This window comes from Canis lupus, chromosome X (assembly GCF_048164855.1).
Source record: "Canis lupus baileyi chromosome X, mCanLup2.hap1, whole genome shotgun sequence".
In the NCBI taxonomy this organism is placed as follows: Eukaryota; Metazoa; Chordata; class Mammalia; order Carnivora; family Canidae; genus Canis; species Canis lupus.
Genome location: NC_132876.1, coordinates 89,561,472 through 89,577,917, shown reverse-complemented (window position 1 = coordinate 89,577,917; position 16,446 = coordinate 89,561,472). Strand labels below are relative to the sequence as shown.

At 38.9% G+C, this 16,446-nt stretch overlaps 1 protein-coding gene and 1 non-coding gene across 3 annotated transcripts in view; one reads left to right on the top strand and one right to left on the bottom strand.

The window, feature by feature from the left end:
• The window catches only part of USP9X (ubiquitin specific peptidase 9 X-linked), a 482,368-nt gene that overhangs the window by 284,320 nt on the left and 181,602 nt on the right, over window positions 1-16,446 (top strand). The window lies entirely within an intron of this gene.
• Window positions 5,886-5,958, bottom strand: TRNAK-CUU (transfer RNA lysine (anticodon CUU)). Its single transcript has one exon. It is a non-coding gene; the product is annotated as a tRNA-Lys (tRNA).

The following is a 16,446-nucleotide window of genomic DNA, read 5'->3' as shown; positions in this document are numbered from 1 at the left end:
CCAAGGCGAACCTAGGCTTCGAAATACCCCAGGGACCAGACATATAAATGAAAAAGCCTCCAGGTGATTCTTTTCCCCAGCTGTTCAACTCATCCCCAGACATTTCAGTCCCCCCAGATATCATATACCAGAAACAAGCCAATCTCACTGTGTCCGTTGGGATTCCCTGCTCCAACTGTAATAGAATACCAGTTGTTTTATGCCACTAAATTTGGGGCAGTTTGTTATATAGCAATGTACAACTAAAATAGATAACACATTAATAAGAAAAGGATAGGTAATTATTAATCTAGTTTTATTTATTTTTTAAAAAAAGATTTTATTTATTTATTCATGAGAGACACACACAGAGAGAGAGAGAGAGAGGCAGAGACACAGGCAGAGGGAGAAGCAGGCTCCATGCGGGGAGCCCGATGTGGGACTCGATCCCAAGACTCCAGGATCACGCCCTGGGCCAAAAGGCAGGCACTAAACCACTGAGCCACCCAGGCATCCCTATTAATCTAGTTTTAATAGATTAATACATCTATTAATACATCTATTTTAATACATACACACGCAAAAAACAACCAGTAAATCTTTTTAAAGATATTTCCCATTTAAGTTATTACCTCTTAGAAAATGCACTTGCCATAAAATTCCGGCACAAAAAGTCAAAAACATTCAAAGCTCTAGAGGGCTGCCACTGTGAGTCATCATGACTCAGTCTGGATAGAACTGGCAAAGGGTGCCTTTTTATTTTCATGAAGAAGGATATGTTTATTTCAGAAATGCAGGATTGGTATGCAGTTTGAAAATAAATGGTAGTCACCATATTAATAAAACAAGGAGCAGAATTATGAGTATCTCAAGATGCATTAAAAGCATTTAGTATAACATCCATTCATGATATAAATTCTTAGAAAGCTCCAAATAGAAATAAATGGGCTTTCTTGGGGCCCCTTGATGGCTTGGTTGGTTAAACACCCAACTCTTGATCTCAGCTCAGGTCTTGATCTCAGGGTCTTGAGTTCAAGCCCCACATTGGGCTCTGCATTGGGCATAGAGCCTACTTTAAAAAAGAAAGTAGAAATGGGATTCCTTAAAGTGACATGTACTAAAACCCTGCAGCAGCCATCATACACAATGATAAAATATTTAACGCTGTGAAATGGAAACAGGATGAGCATGTCCACTCTTACTATTTAATCCCTATTGTAATGCAGCCATTACAATAATAAGGCAAGAAAGAATAGATGAGAATGCATCATGTCTAGCAAAACAGAAATAAAACTGTCACTACTTGTTAGCAGTATGATTGTGTATGTGGAAAGTTGTGTATGTGTAAGGTCAGCAAGGTACAGCACAAAAAGTCAAAACAAAATCAGTTGCATTTTTATATGCCATCAAAAAATAGGAAAAAAAATTAGAAAATCAAACTTTAAGAGGAATTATTTATATTAGCATAAAAAATACTAAATACATACAATAAATCTATCACAATTGTACCAGAACTCCACAAAGAAAGCTATAAAATACTGTTAATATTATTGATAGAGGGGTGCCTGGGTGGCTCAGTTGGTTAAGCGTCCAACTCTTGATTTTGGCTCAGGTCATAATCTCAGGGTTGTGAGATTGAGCCCCGGGCCAGGCTCCACACTAGGCATGGAGCCTGCTTAAGATTCTATCTCTCTCTGCCCCTCCTCTGCCCCTTGTCTCTCTCTCTCTCTCTGCCTGTCTCCCTTTGTACCTCTCTAAATATATGTGTGTGTGTGTGTGTGTATCTATATATATTATTAATAGAAATGCAAGGAAACATAGATTGGAAGATTTAATATTGCAAAGATATCAATTTTCACCAATCACCAACTTAAACATCTATATGGTATTGTATCTGTAAGAGAAGATTGTCTAGCTTATCCTTTTTTCCTAATATGGATTTTAATATTTTAAGTTACTGGCGCTGTTATTGAGAATATTAAGATGCTTTCATGTTGAAATTATTAAAATGATATTTGGAATAATGAATGACACAAATAGCTCCCAGACACTTTTTAAATTGATTTTATTTTATTTATTTATTTTTAAAGATTTTAATTATTTATTCATGAAAGACAGAGAGAGAGAGAGAGGCAGAGACATAGGCAGAGAGAGAAGCAGGCTCCATGCAGGAAGCCCAATGTGGGGCTCAATCCCAGAACCCTGGGATCACACCCTGAGCTGAAGGCAGATGCTCAACCACCAAGCCACCCAGGCATCCCTCTTTTTTTAAAAAAGTATAAAATTTATACTATCATGGAAAGTCTTCAGAAGCATTCTTCTGGGAAACTCAGGGTTGGGGAGCCATAAATACAGCATCAGTAAGTCCTAGAATGTGATCTACTACAAAACTTTGAAGCTCATTACCTACCAAGAACCCTATATAATTCCTGCCCCCAATAAATGAAAAGGAACTTGAACTACTCTGGAACGTGGTATCATTTTCTTCCTAATTGTTCAAAAGCTAAAGATGCTTGTTAAAATAGATATTTATATCTGGTATGGAGAGTTTGCCAAGGTTGTCTGATTTGGAACCCAAGTACAGCTTAAGCACTTAGGGCAGAGCTCCAAATGTATGGAATTGGCTTCTCCCCCTTGCCAGAATTGCATCATGCCCTTTTCAAACCATCTTTATTCCATTTTCCCAGCAGTATAGGTCACACACGGAGGGCTTTTGGCTTTTGTAATCAGAACGTAAAGGTGCCATCCTGCCCTAGGAGGGATCCCGTGTGGTGCAGAAGCCTAGATGAGCCCAAGCCTTGGCAAGGAACCCCTTCTGGTGTCATGGTAGGGTGGCCTGCTGACCTGGAAAAAACAGCCTTCTTTGAGTACCAATATAAACAGTCACCAACCCATCATAACTCCCAAAGCAAAGCTTCACGGAAGTGCTTAGCCAATTCCTCCCCCTGCTCCCACCCCCAGTGCACCCTAAAGCAGTGAGATGCACTATGCTTCCTTGGGAGGAAGGGTCTAGGTTAGCTCAAAATAACCCTGGCATGCAGTGGAGATGCCTCCACTCCCACTCCCCCACTGCACCCCCATCAGCCTCTCATTTGCCACCAGAATAATCTTTGTCCTGCCTTCCTGAGGATTGCTTGAACATTTTTTAGGATCTCATTTTAAGGGGCACCTGACTGGCTTAGTCGGTACAGCATGTGACTCTTGATCTCAGGGTTATGAGTTGGAGCCCCATGTTAGATATAGAGATTACTAAAAAAAAAAAATCCCATTTAGATTTATCTATAGTGTTCTTTGAGTGTATCTCTTTGTATCTTTTTAATGGTTGCCCTAAGTATTATGTTATATATACCTAACTTAGGAGTCTACTGTTGTCAACATTTTACCAGTTCCAGTGTAGTGCAGAAACATAACTTCAAAAAAAAAAAGAAAAGAAAACTTACTTCCTTTTCCAACTCTTCACCCTTCCCCATATATAATTGTCTTAAATATTTCCTTTACTTAGAAAATTACATTAGCCAACGTTATAATTTTATTTCCACCATCAAACATGTATTTGCTCTGTCATTTTTTTCTTCTTCTCTGATGGGCCAAGATTTCTTCTTTTATAGTTTTCTTTCTATTTAAAGAACTTCCATAGCCATTCGGAAGAGTAGGCCTACTGGCAAAAAATTCTTAGTTTTTTGTTATCAGAAAATGTCTTGATTTCCCCTTCATTCCTGAAGGATATTTTTGCTAGCTGTACAATTCTGTGTTGAGAGCTCTGTGCCCTCAGCACTTGAAAAATGTTATGCCATTTTTTTTCTGGCCTCCCCAGTTTCTGATGAGAATAAAATCTATTATTCTAATTGTTTTTCCCTATGGGTAGTATCATTTCTCTGCCTTTCTCAAGATTTTTTTCTTTGTCCTAATGTTCAGAAGTTTGACTATGGTATTCCTTGGCATGGATTTCTTTAAATTTATCTTGTTTTGGGGTTCTGGAACCTATATGTTTACATCTTTTGCCAAATTTTGGAAATTTTTAGCCACTATTTCAACTCTACCTTCTTACTCCTCTCCTTCTGGGACTCCTGTGATCCAAATACTCATTTTATGTTAGAGTCTCACATGTCCCTCAATTTCTGTTCATTTGATTTTTCAGTCTGTTTTCTGTCTGCTGTTCAGATTGGGGATTCTCTATTCTAGCCTTAAATTCTCTGATTCTTTTCTCTGTCTTCCATATTTTACTGTCCATTGAATTTTTTATTTCACTTATTGCAATTTCTAGTTCTAAAATTTCCATTTGGTTCTTACTTATATTTTTTGGATTTCTTTGCTGAGACTTTTGTTTTTCATTTCTTTCAAGTGTGTTTGTAATTATTCACTGAAGTGTTTTTATGATGGCTGCTTTAAGTCCTTGTCAGGTCATTCTAACAATTCTGTCACCTTGGTTAATTGTCTTTTCTCATTCAAACTGAGATCTCCTTGGTTCTTGATTTGACGATTCATTTTTGATGAAAACCAGGACATCTAGGGCATGATGTTATAAGATTCCAAATGTTACTTAAATCTTGTGATTTAGCAGACAGCCAGTAAGTGAGGACACTGCCTCACTACTGCCAGATGAGGGTGAAAGTCCACAGTCTTTCCTTGGCTTTATTGACAGGCATGTGGGTTATGTACCTTGTTACTGTTGGGTAGTAGTGGGAGTTCAGGCTCCCTGCTAGCCCTCCACTGGAACTACCCTGGCTGGCAGGGTTAAAGGTGGTTCATGCTGCCTCCGCTGTGGAGTGGGGAGTGAGAGGGTGGTTCTGTAACCACTGAGTGGTGGTGAAAATCCTAAATGTCCACTATATCTCCTCTGACACCATCCCAGAGAGGAGGAGGAGAGGTACCTTGCTACTGCCTGGGGTGGGGAGTAGGAGTAAAGGGGGGAGTGGAAACCCAGACTCCTATGTTGATTCTACTAGCACCAACTGGTGGGGGACTTGTTACTATCTAGTAAGGATATCTAGTGCCTGCCTTCCCACTAAGCCTTCTGTTGCCACCTGGATGGGGAAGGGATGATGTCTGGCAAGGGTGGCAATCAAGGTTTCCTACTTGGCCTTTGCTGGCAGACTGGGGCCACATTTCTTTTCACCCTGTGGTGTTTATCCAGAGTAAAGCAATTATTGATTAAAAGTTTTCTGTCTTGAGACACCTGGGTGGCTCAACAGTTGAGTGCGTCTGCCTTCGGCTCAGGGTGTGACCCTGGAGTACCAGGATGGAGTCCCACATTGGGCTCCCTGCATGGAGTCTGCTTCTGCCTCTGCCTATGTCTCTGCCTCTCTCTTTCTATGTCTCTTATGAATAAATAAATAAAAACTTAAAAAAAAAGTTTTCTGTCTTGCTAAGCTGTCCTTTTCCTGGTCTTTTGGCTAGAAAGAGCAAGCTTTTCTTGGATTTGTTTTCTTGTTGTCTGTGCCCATTGATGTTTCTGTGTTGCTGACTTCTCTAGCACCCAGTCAGGGAGATGTGAGACATAAGGAAAACTTTGGTAATTTACCACCATTGCTTGATCCTGAGGTCCCTACTTGGTCTGATGTTTTCTCTCCACCTTTCAGTCTTCTTATGATTATTTTATATATGGAAATCTAGGGATAAGTACATTTATTCCATCTTTTTGGAAGTGGAAGTCCCAAAGATTCCTTTTTTTTTTTAGATTTTTAATTTATTTATTTGAGAGAGAGAGAGAGCAGGGGGAGGGGCAGAGGGAGAGAGAGAGAATCTCAATCAGACTCCACATTGAGCACAGAACCCAACATGCAGCTCAATCTTACAACCCATGAGATGATTGTGACCTGAGCTGAAACCAAGGGTCAGGTGCTTAACTGACTGAGCCACCCAGGTGCTCCATATATTTTAAAAATTTATTTCTAAAGTAATATCTATACCCAGTGTGGGGCTTGAACCCACAACCCCAAGATCAAGAGTCACATGCTCTACCAACTGAGCCAGCCAGGTGCCCTAAATGTGTATGTTTTATAAATATTTTTTTTCTAAGTCTATGGCTTGTTTTTTCATTCTCATGTCTTTTGTTTGTATGATTTATTTATTTATCTAAAGATTTTATTTATTTATTCATCAGAGACAGAGAGAGAGAGAGAGAGAGGCAGAGACACGGGCAGAGGGAGAAGCAAGCTCCATGCAAGGAGCCAATGTGGGACTCAAACCCGGGAGTCTGGGATCATGCCCTGGGCCAAAGGCCCAACTGCTGAGCCACCCAGGCATCCCTATGTTCTATTTATTTAAGCAATCTCTACACCCAATGTGGGGCTTGAAACCACAACCCTGAAATCAAGATTTTTACACTCCTCCAACTGAGCCAGCAGGCACCCCAACATTCTCTTATGACGTTAAAAGGACAAAAGGTTTTAATTTTGATGAAGTCCAATTTATCATTTGTGGAAGGATTATACTTTTGGTGTTATATCTAAGACATCTTTGCCTAAACAAAGGTCATTTTCCTGCCTCTTCACATGCCTGGTAATTTTCGATTGGATGCCAGACATTATGAATTTTACCTTGCTAGTTGCTGGATATTTTTTGTGTTCCCATAAATATTCTTAAGCTTTGTTCTGGGATGCAATTCAGTTACTTATAAATAGTTTAATCCTTTTGGGTCTTGTTCTCATAATTTGTTAGGTGGGTCTGGAGTAATGATCAGTTTAGGGCTAATTATTCCCCATTACTGCAACAAGACCTTCCTGAGTACTTGAGTTTCCTATAAGCAGCATATAGTTGTCTTTTAATTGAGGTATTTAAGCCATTTACCTGTAATGTAATTTTTATAAGTCTAAGTTTGAGTCCATCACTTTGCTATTTGTTTCTATCTGACCCATCTGCTCTTTGTTTCATTTTTCTCCTTTTGTTGTTGTTGTTCATAATTATTTTGGTGATTCCATTTTATCACCTTTGTTGGTTAATAGCAGAAGAGAAGGTCAAAGATTTAAAGCACAGGAAGGATCGATTGTGTTGTTGCTGCTAAACATGAAGGAAGCCATGTGTCAAGGAACATAAGTGGCCTCTAGGAACTGAGAGTGGCCCCCAGTGGGCAGTTAGCAAGGAAATGTAGACCTCAGTTCAACATACACAAAGAACTGAGGTCTGTCAATAACAAGAATTAACTTGGAAGTGGATTTTTCCCCAGAACTGCCACACAAGAATTTTGTGTGTCCAACAATTTGATTTCAGTTTGTGACACCCTGAGCAGAGAACCTACCCATGCTGTGCCTGACTTCTGACTTACAGGACTATAAGCTAATAAATCTGTGTTGTCTTAAACTGCCAGGTTTTTGCTAACTTATTATGCAGCAATATAAAATAACTATAGGGGCAGCCCGGGTGGCTCAGCGGTTTAGTGCCGCCTTTATCCCAGGGTGTGATCCTGAAGACCCGGGATCGAGTCCTATGTCAGGCTCCCTGCATGGAGCCTGCTTCTCCCTCTGCCTGTCTCTCTGCCTCTCTCTCTGCATCTCTCTGTGTCTCTCAATAAAAAATAAATAAAATCTTAAAAAAATAACTGTAGATTGTTTTTAAATTTTAATGATTGTCTTCGGGTTTATAGTATAGTATTTAACTTGCTAGTTTACTTTTAAGTGATATTATACCATTTCACTTATTTTTTTTTTAAGATTTTTATTTATTCATTCATGAGAGACACACACACAGAGAGAGGCAAGGACACAGGCAGAGGGAGAAGCAGGCTCCATGCAGGGAACCTGATGTGGGACTTGATCCCGGGTCTCCAGGATCACACCCCAGGCCAAAGGCAGCACTAAACCGCTGAGCCACCCAGGCTGCCTTATACCATTTCACTTATATTGTAAGAACCTTACAATAGTATACTTCCATTTCTCTCCTCTTGGTCCTTATGCTATTGTTGCCATGTATTTAACTTTTATATAGATTATAAACCTCATAATACATTGTGATTATTTTTGCTTAACCAATTATCTTTTAAAGATATACATATAATTAAAACATCTTATATATTTATATATATTTACCCATGTAGTTAACCTTTCCTGGTGATCTTCATTTCTTTGTGTAGATCCACATTTCCATCTGATATCACTTTCATTCTGCCTGAAGGATCTCCTTTAACATTTCTTTTACTGCATGTGTGCTGGTGATGAATTCTTTCAACTTTCATATGTTTGAAAATGACTTTATATTGCTCTACTTTATGAAAGATGTTTCCCAAGGTGTAGAATTCTAGTGTTTTTTTGTTTGTTACTTGTGTTTGTTGAGTTTCTAGGATCTCTGGGTTTATAATTTTCATGAAGTTTAGAATGTTTTGTCCATTATTTCTTAAATTATTTTGTCTCCTCCCCCCTCCCCCCCATCCCCTTTTAGGGACTCTAATTACAATATAGCAGACCACTTGAAGTTGTCAAACATCTTACTGGTGCTGTTTTATTTTTTTATTTTTTTTTTTTAATTTTTTTTTAGGTATTTATTTATTTATTTATGATAGTCACAGAGAGAGAGAGAGGCAGAGACACAGGCAGAGGGAGAAGCAGGCCCCATGCACCGGGAGCCCGATGTGGGATTCGATCCCGGGTCTCCAGGATCGTGCCCTGGGCCAAAGGCAGGCGCCAAACCGCTGCGCCATCCAGGGATCCCGCTGTTTTATTTTTTTAAAAGTCACTGTGTGTTTAATTTTGGAGAATTTTATTACTGTGTCCCAGATGAATTTTTTTCCTCCTCCAAAATCATAAAGGGCACCTACCAAAAATTCCTACAGCTAACATTATACTTAATGGTGAAATACTGAACATTTTCTCCTTAAAAGCAGAAACAGGGTAAAAATGCCATTCTCACCACTGCTATTTCACAGCGTACTGCAACCCTGAGTCAGTGCAGTCAAGGCAAGAAAAATTCAAGGTATACAGACCAGAAAGGAAACAGTAAAACTGTCTCTTTTTGCAGATGACACAATTATTTATTTAGAAGACCTTAAGGAATATATACAACTACAACCTAATTTTTCAAAGTCACAGAATACAAAGTTAATTTTGAAAACTCAATTATATTTTTATATGTTATTAGCAAATGATTAGAAAATAAAATTTTAAATGAATTTCATGGGGATGTCTGGGTGGCTCAGTGGTTTAGTGCCTGCCTTCAGCCCAGGGTGTGGATCCCGGAGTCCTGGGATCAAGTCCCACATTGGGCTCCCTGCATAGAATCTGCTTCTCCCTCTGCCTATGTCTCTGCCTCTCTCTGTGTGTCTCTCATGAATAAATAAAAATTTTTAAAAAATGCATTTCATGTATAATAGCATCAAAAAACATAAAATACTTAGTAATAAATTTAACATGTGCCAGACTTCTACACTAGAAAACATCTTTTCTTTTTCTTTCTTTCTTTTTTTTTTAAAGTAAGCTCTATGTTCAACACAGGGCTTCAACACCCCAAGATCAAGAGTTGCATACTTTAATGACTGAGCCAGCCAGGTGCCTCGAAAACATTTTTGAGAGAAATTAAAGAAAAACTAAATAGATGGGGAAATAAACCATGTCCATGAACTGGAAGACTTGATATTATTGTTTATCTGTCGATTCTACCTACACTGATCTATAGATTCAGTGCAATCTTTATCCAAATACCAGCAGTTATTTTTGTAGATACTGAAAATCTAGTTCTAAAGTTATGGAAATACAAAGGACCTAGACTACCCAGAGTATTTGAAAAAGAAGAACAAAGTTTGAGAATTTGCACTACCTGGCTTCAAGGCTAATTGTAAAGCCATACTAATCAAGAGTGTATGGCATGTAAGTTGATAGCATAGAGAGCTAGAAATAGACCCACACTTATTTAGTCATTTGATTTTTTACAAAAGCACCAAAGCAATCCAATAAGGAAAGAAAAGTTTTTGCAGGAAATGATGCATAGTAACTATCTATCCATATGAAAAAAATACAAATGTTAACCTCTATCTCACACCATACACAAAAATTAATCTGAGCTGGATCACACACCTAAATGTAAGTGGCAAGCTATATATTTTTAAAGGAAACTTTAGAAGAATGTCTTCATCATTTGAGATAGGTAAAGTTGGCTTAGCAGGTCACAGAAAGCAGTGTCATAAAAGAAAACATTGGTAAGTTAGATTTCATCAAAATTAAAAACTGTTCATCAAGACACAGTCTACAGACTAGGAAAAAATTCTTGAAAAAAAAAAAAAGAATTCTTGAGACGTTTTCTGTGCAAAAATGTGCTTTTATGGGGTGCCTGAATGGCTCAGTCAGTTAAGCATCTGCCTTAGGCTCAGGGCCTGGGATCTAGCCCAACCTGGCTCCCTGCTCAGCGGGGAGCCTGCTTCTGCCTCTCCCTGTCTTCCACTCCCTCCGCTTGCTCTCTCTCTCTCTCTCTCTCTCTGTCAAATAAGTAAGTAAGTAAATAAATAAATAAATAAATAAATAAATAAATAAATAAATATTTTTTAAAAATGGTGCTTTTATTATAGCACAGGCAGGGACAGGACCTATGGGCAGAAAGAGCTACAGTGAGATTGTGAAGAATGGCTGATTATATACTTTTTAGTTAGTGGGAGTGAGGGATAAGTAAATTTCTAAGGAATCTGGACACGTTAAAAGCAAGGTCTCCAGGACCTTGGAGAGCTAGGGATTGTTAAGATAATGTTTTGCTTTTAGTCTCTAATGAAACATCAACACTAAGGTAGCCATGAGTTCCTTGAGGAATGTCAGTCACACTCTGCACTTCTCATGGATTTATCAGTGGGCTGCAAATTTTAAGATTTACTTTTTTGCTACATTTCTCATGCCTTTGTTCTCCTCATCAATAGCACTATACAGGGCAGCCCAGGTGGCTCAGGGGTTTAGTGCCGCCTTCGGCCCAGGGCATGATCTTGGAGACCTGGATCGAGTCCCACGTCAGGCTCCCTGCATGGAACCTGCTTCTCCTTCTGCTTGTGTCTGTGCTTCTCTCTCTATCTCTCATGAATAAATAAATAAAATCTTTAAAAAAAATAGCACTATACATCTTTTAGAATAACTAAATAGCTTCCAGGGGAGCCTGGCTGGCTCAGTTGGTGGACCACAGGACTCTTGACTTTGGGGTTGTTTGAGCCCCACATTGGGTGTAGAGCTTACTTAAAAAAAACTAGGGGCGCTTGGGTGGCTCAAACGGTTAAGCATCTGCCTTACCCTTAAGTCATGATCTCAGGGTCCTGGGATGTAGCCCTGAGTTGAGCTCCCTGTTCAGCGGGGAGTCAGCTTCTCCCTTTGCCCCTGCTCATGCTGTCTCTTGCTCACTCTCTCTGACTCTCTCAAATAAATAAAATCTTAAAAAAAATAAATTAAGTTTAAAAAAAAGAATGGTTAAATTTAAATGACTGACAACCCCAAATGTTGAAGATTGTAGAGCAATTAAGCAGACCTCTCAAACCTTGTTGGTGAGAATGTAAAAGTATAACAAGTTTAGAAAAAGATGTGGCAGTTTCTTACAAAACTAAACATTTACTGCTCTGTAGCCCAACAATGCCATTCCTATTTACCCCAAAGAAATGAAAACATATTTACACAAAGACTTCCACATGAATCTTCGTAACAGCTCTATTTATAATAGCCAAGATGAGGAAATATCAATAGGACAATCGTTGATCCCAGGTGCCATCAACAGGGGAATGGATAAACAGAATCTTGTATATTTCATGCATTACCACTCAGAAGGAATGAGCTACTGATACATGCAACAGCATGAAGAATCTCAAAAACATAATGCTAAGTGAAAGAAGCCTTACACAAGAGAGTACATACTGTATGATTTCATTTATATGATATTCTTAAAAAAACAAAACAAAACTTGGGACACTTGGGTGGCTGAGCAGTTGGGCATCTGCCTTTAGCTGGGGTGGTGATCCTGGAGTCCTGGGATCAAGTCCCACATGGGGGTCCCTGCATGGAGCCTGCTTGTCCCTCTGCCTGTGTCTCTGCCTCTCTCTCTCTCTCTCTCTATCTCTGTGTCTCATGAATAAATAAAATCTTTAAAGAAAATCTTAGGGGGCACCTGAGTGGCTAAGTTGATTAAGTGTCTGACTCTTTTTATTATTATTTTTTTAAATTTTTTTATTTATTTTTTAAAATATTTTTAAAATTAATTCATGAGAGAGAGAGAGAGAGGCAGAGACACAGGCAGAGGGAGAAGCAGGCTCCCCACAGGGAGCTCGATGCAGGACTTGATCCCAGGACCCCGGGATCATGCCCTGGGCTGAAGGCAGGTGCTCAACCGCTGAGTCACCCAGGCATCCCAAGCGTCTGACTCTTGATTTTGGCTCAAGTCATGATCTCAGAGTTGTGAGATCGAGCCTCACTTCAGGCTCTGTGCTGGGTATGGAGACTGCTTAAGATTCTCTCTCTTCCCCTCCCTCTGCTCCAACTCCCACCTTTTTCTCTCTAAAAAAACAACAACAACCCCCCCTCCAAAACCCCACTTAAACTATATGATATTCTAGAATGAACAAAACTAATCTACAGTGGAAAAAGTAAGAATAATCTTTGCCTCTGGCAGATAAAGTTGGGTAATGACGGGGAAAGAACACGAAGAAACTATCATGAGTGATGGAAGTGTTTATATGTCCTGTTGTTTTGTTTTTTGTTTTTTTGTTTATTTGTTTCGTTTTGTTTTTCTTAAAGAGGTGGAGAGGAGTAGAAAGAGAAGGAGAGTGAGAATCTTAAGCAGGCTTCATACCCAGCGCAGAGCCCAATGTGGGGCTCGAGCTCACAATCCTGAGATCATGACCTGAGCCAAAATCAAGAGTCAGACACTTAGCAGACTGAGCCACCCAGGAGCCCTCTTTTTTTTGTTTTTAAAATATATTTGTTAAAGTAAGTTCTATACCCAGTGTAGGTTCAAACTCAAAACCCAAGTTCAAGAGTCACATGGTGCACCACCTGAGCCAGCCCGGCACCCCTGGAAGTATTGTAAATCTTGATAGGGATTTGGATCACATATCATTGTCAAAATTCAGTGAATGTACTCTTAAAATTTGTATCTCTGGGTGCTTGACTGGCTCAGTCCGTGGAGCATGTAAATTTTGATCTTGGGGTGTGATTTCGAGCCCCATGTTGTGAGTAGAGATTACTTTTAAAAAATGTGTCTCTAATTAAAGATAGATTTTATAGCAAAGGAAAAACTGTAAACAAGTATTCTAGTTAATTATTTGCCTGCTGAAGTATTTTGGGGGGCATGCACTGATGTCCACAATATACTTCAAAGTGCATTAAAAATTAATGGATGGATAGAGGCATGGATTAATAGATTTGTGATAAAACAAGTCTAATAAAACATTGATGGTAAAATCTATGTGGAGTATACCAATTTATCTTTGCTGAATGTTTGAAAATTTTCATAATATAATGTTGAGAAAAATTAAAAGAACACAGAAAAATATGTAGTAAAAAGCAAAAGTCCCTCCTTTCCTACTCTGAATTTTGCACTTTTCCAAAAGTAACCACTATTAATGGTTTGGTAGATATCATTCCAAATTCTTTTCTTTGTGTTTTTTTTTTTTAAGATTTTATTTATTTATTCGTGAAAGACACAGCGAGAGAGATGCAGAGACACGGACAGAAGGAGAAGCAGGCTCCATGCAGGGAGCCCGATGTGGGACACCATCCCTGGGATTACACCCTGGGCCAAAGGCAGGTGCTCAACTGCTAAGCCACCCAGGCATCCCCAAATTCTTTTCTTTGAGTGGCATATATTTATGTTGAAATGTATAGTTATCTTTTTAATACATAAAGGGAATTATACAATTAACATATTGAGTAATTTACTTTATTCACTTGATACTTTGTCTTGGAGATCATTCTATGGCAGCACATAAACATCAGCTTCTTTCTTTTTAACTCTTGCCTACTGCCCCATAGACCATGCTATAGTTTATTCATTCCCCAATAGACATTTAGGTTGCTTAAACTTTTGTGGTATTAAAAATTACTCTCCAGGGGCACCTGACTGGCTCAGTCGGTTGAGCATGCGACTCTTGACCATGGGACAGTGAGTTTGAGCCCCGTGTTGGGTATAGAGATTACTTAAAAAAAAAAAAAGAAAAAAGAAAATCTTAAGAAACAAATTCTCCTAAAAGCTGAACCAAATTACCTATAAAAAGGCTGATTTTTGGTGATTATGTATCAATGTTTGATTCCCGACACTCTTCCCTACAGGGGATATTATCTTTTATTTTTGTCTATCCAATGGCTAAAAAATGGTTTGTGTTTTCCTAAGAATTGGTGAGGTTGCAAGTCTTTTAGTATTTTTATTGGCCATATATGGGTTTTCTTTTGTGAATTGCTTTTCTTTGCCCTCTTTTCTATTGGATTTGACTTTTCCTAATTGATTCTTTGTATATTCTGGATACAATCCTTTGTCAGCTATCATATTGAAAATATAAAAATATTGTCTCCATGTTAACTAACTAGAATTTAAATAGCAGTTTGAAAGAAAAAAATATGGTTTCCTTATTTGTGTCTTATGGTTTCACTTTTTCCTGTATGTCTTTTAATTAACATTAGGTCTTAGTTTAAGTGTATTCAAATGTGTAAGCCTGGGACACCTGGGTGCCTCAGTGGTTGAGTGTCTGCTTTCACTCAAGAGTGTGATCCCAATCTGGGGATCAAGTCCCACATCAGGCTCCGTTGGAGGAGCCAGCTTCTCCCTCTGCCTGTGTCTCTGCCTCTCTCTGTGTCTCTCATGGATAAATAAATAAAACATTTAAAAAGAAAACAAACAGGGATCCCCGGGTGGCTCAGCGGTTTAGAGTCTGCCTTCAGCCCAGGGCCTGATCCTGGAGACCCAGGATCGAGTCCCACATCAGGCTCCCTGCATAGAGTCTGCTTCTCCCTCTGCCTGTGTCTCTGTCTCTGTGTCTCTCATGAATAAATAAATAAAATATTTTTTAAAAAAGAAAACAAACAAAAAAACAAATGTGTAAGCTTTTCTTTATGGTTGTACTTTTTATGTCTTACTTAAGAAATTTTCCACTATCACAAGATCATGAAAATAATTCTCTTACATTATCTCCTAAAAAGTTTTCCAGATATTTTTTCTCTGCAGATACATAATTTGTGTAATCAGAAAACAGGATGACATCATGCATACTGCTCCATAACCTGTTGTTCTGTCATTTAGCAATATATTTTCAACATATTTTCTGTGAATAAATGTATCCATGGTGTTGTGGGTGGGGTTTCCCAGGAAACAGTCTCAGATAGAGATTTGGGTACAGAAGTTGATTAGGTAAGGCCTTCAGGATCAACATGTATGGGGGAAGGGAACAAAGTAGGATTAGAGAGGAGAGCAGTGGTGCAGAGGCAACCAGGGTTGCAACTTCATAGTTTAGAGGATCTTGTAAGTCACAAATTGAAGGGGCTTGGCCTTGAGACTCCAGTATTGTTAGATGTGGCTGCCTCCAGCGAAGCGGATTGGACACTGAGTAAGGCAGCTGACTTCAGTGGAATACAATTCCTGGAGATAGCTGCCAGATGAAGGTTGTCAGCCTATAGTATTCCTAATAGATGGCTGTCCTGAAGGGGTATCTGAGCAGCACATCACAGAATCCACCACAGTTAGGGACAGTTTTGACTCTGAATAGCAGAAAACCCGGCCTACCCTTGCTTAATAAATAAGAGTCTGTCTCACTTAACAGAAGGTCTGCAGTAGATAATTGCCAGCATCAACAGTATCTATCCTTTTTATATGGAAAGCAGAAACGTTCTCAGAAGTCCCCAGAAGACTTTCCCTGAAAATTAATTGGCCAGTACTGGGTCACAAGTCTATCCCTAGGTGCAGGGGAAGCTGGGAAAGTGGGAATAGGATTGTCACGATTTTGTGCTTGGAGCAGTGAATGTTGCTGCCTTGAACAATCTCTGGGTTCTGTTACCATAGTGGAAAAGGAGAAAGTATATTAGGCTTACCACAAATAGACCTCTACAAAGTTATTCTAAATAACTGCATTTGGATATAACTTACTGAGTCTCTGTATTGCTAGACATTTGGTTGTTTCCAGCTTTTTGCTATTATTCATTGTGCTTCAGTAAACATCCTTGCAATTTTTCTCTGCCCATATCCTCAATTATCTCTTTGGAATGATATGCAACATACGTAATTGCTAGGAGGAGGGAATGTACTTTTAAAGAATCTTGATGGAGATTACCAAGGTGTACCTTTGAAAGGCCTCCAAGTCTTTCAAAAGGCCATTATACCTTACAATTTTATGTCTTCCCTCAGCAGTGAATGAAGAGGTCTATCCTTACTGACACTGGATATTAACGTTCTCATCAATTTGCATCAGTTTTATATTTTTAAAAAGTACCTCATTTTAGTTTGCGTTTTCTATTGATTTTTATTGTCTGTATTTGTCAATTTTTGCATTGTGGTCCAAAAACCGTGCTTTGGACCTTTTGGTTTTTTGGAAAGTATTGA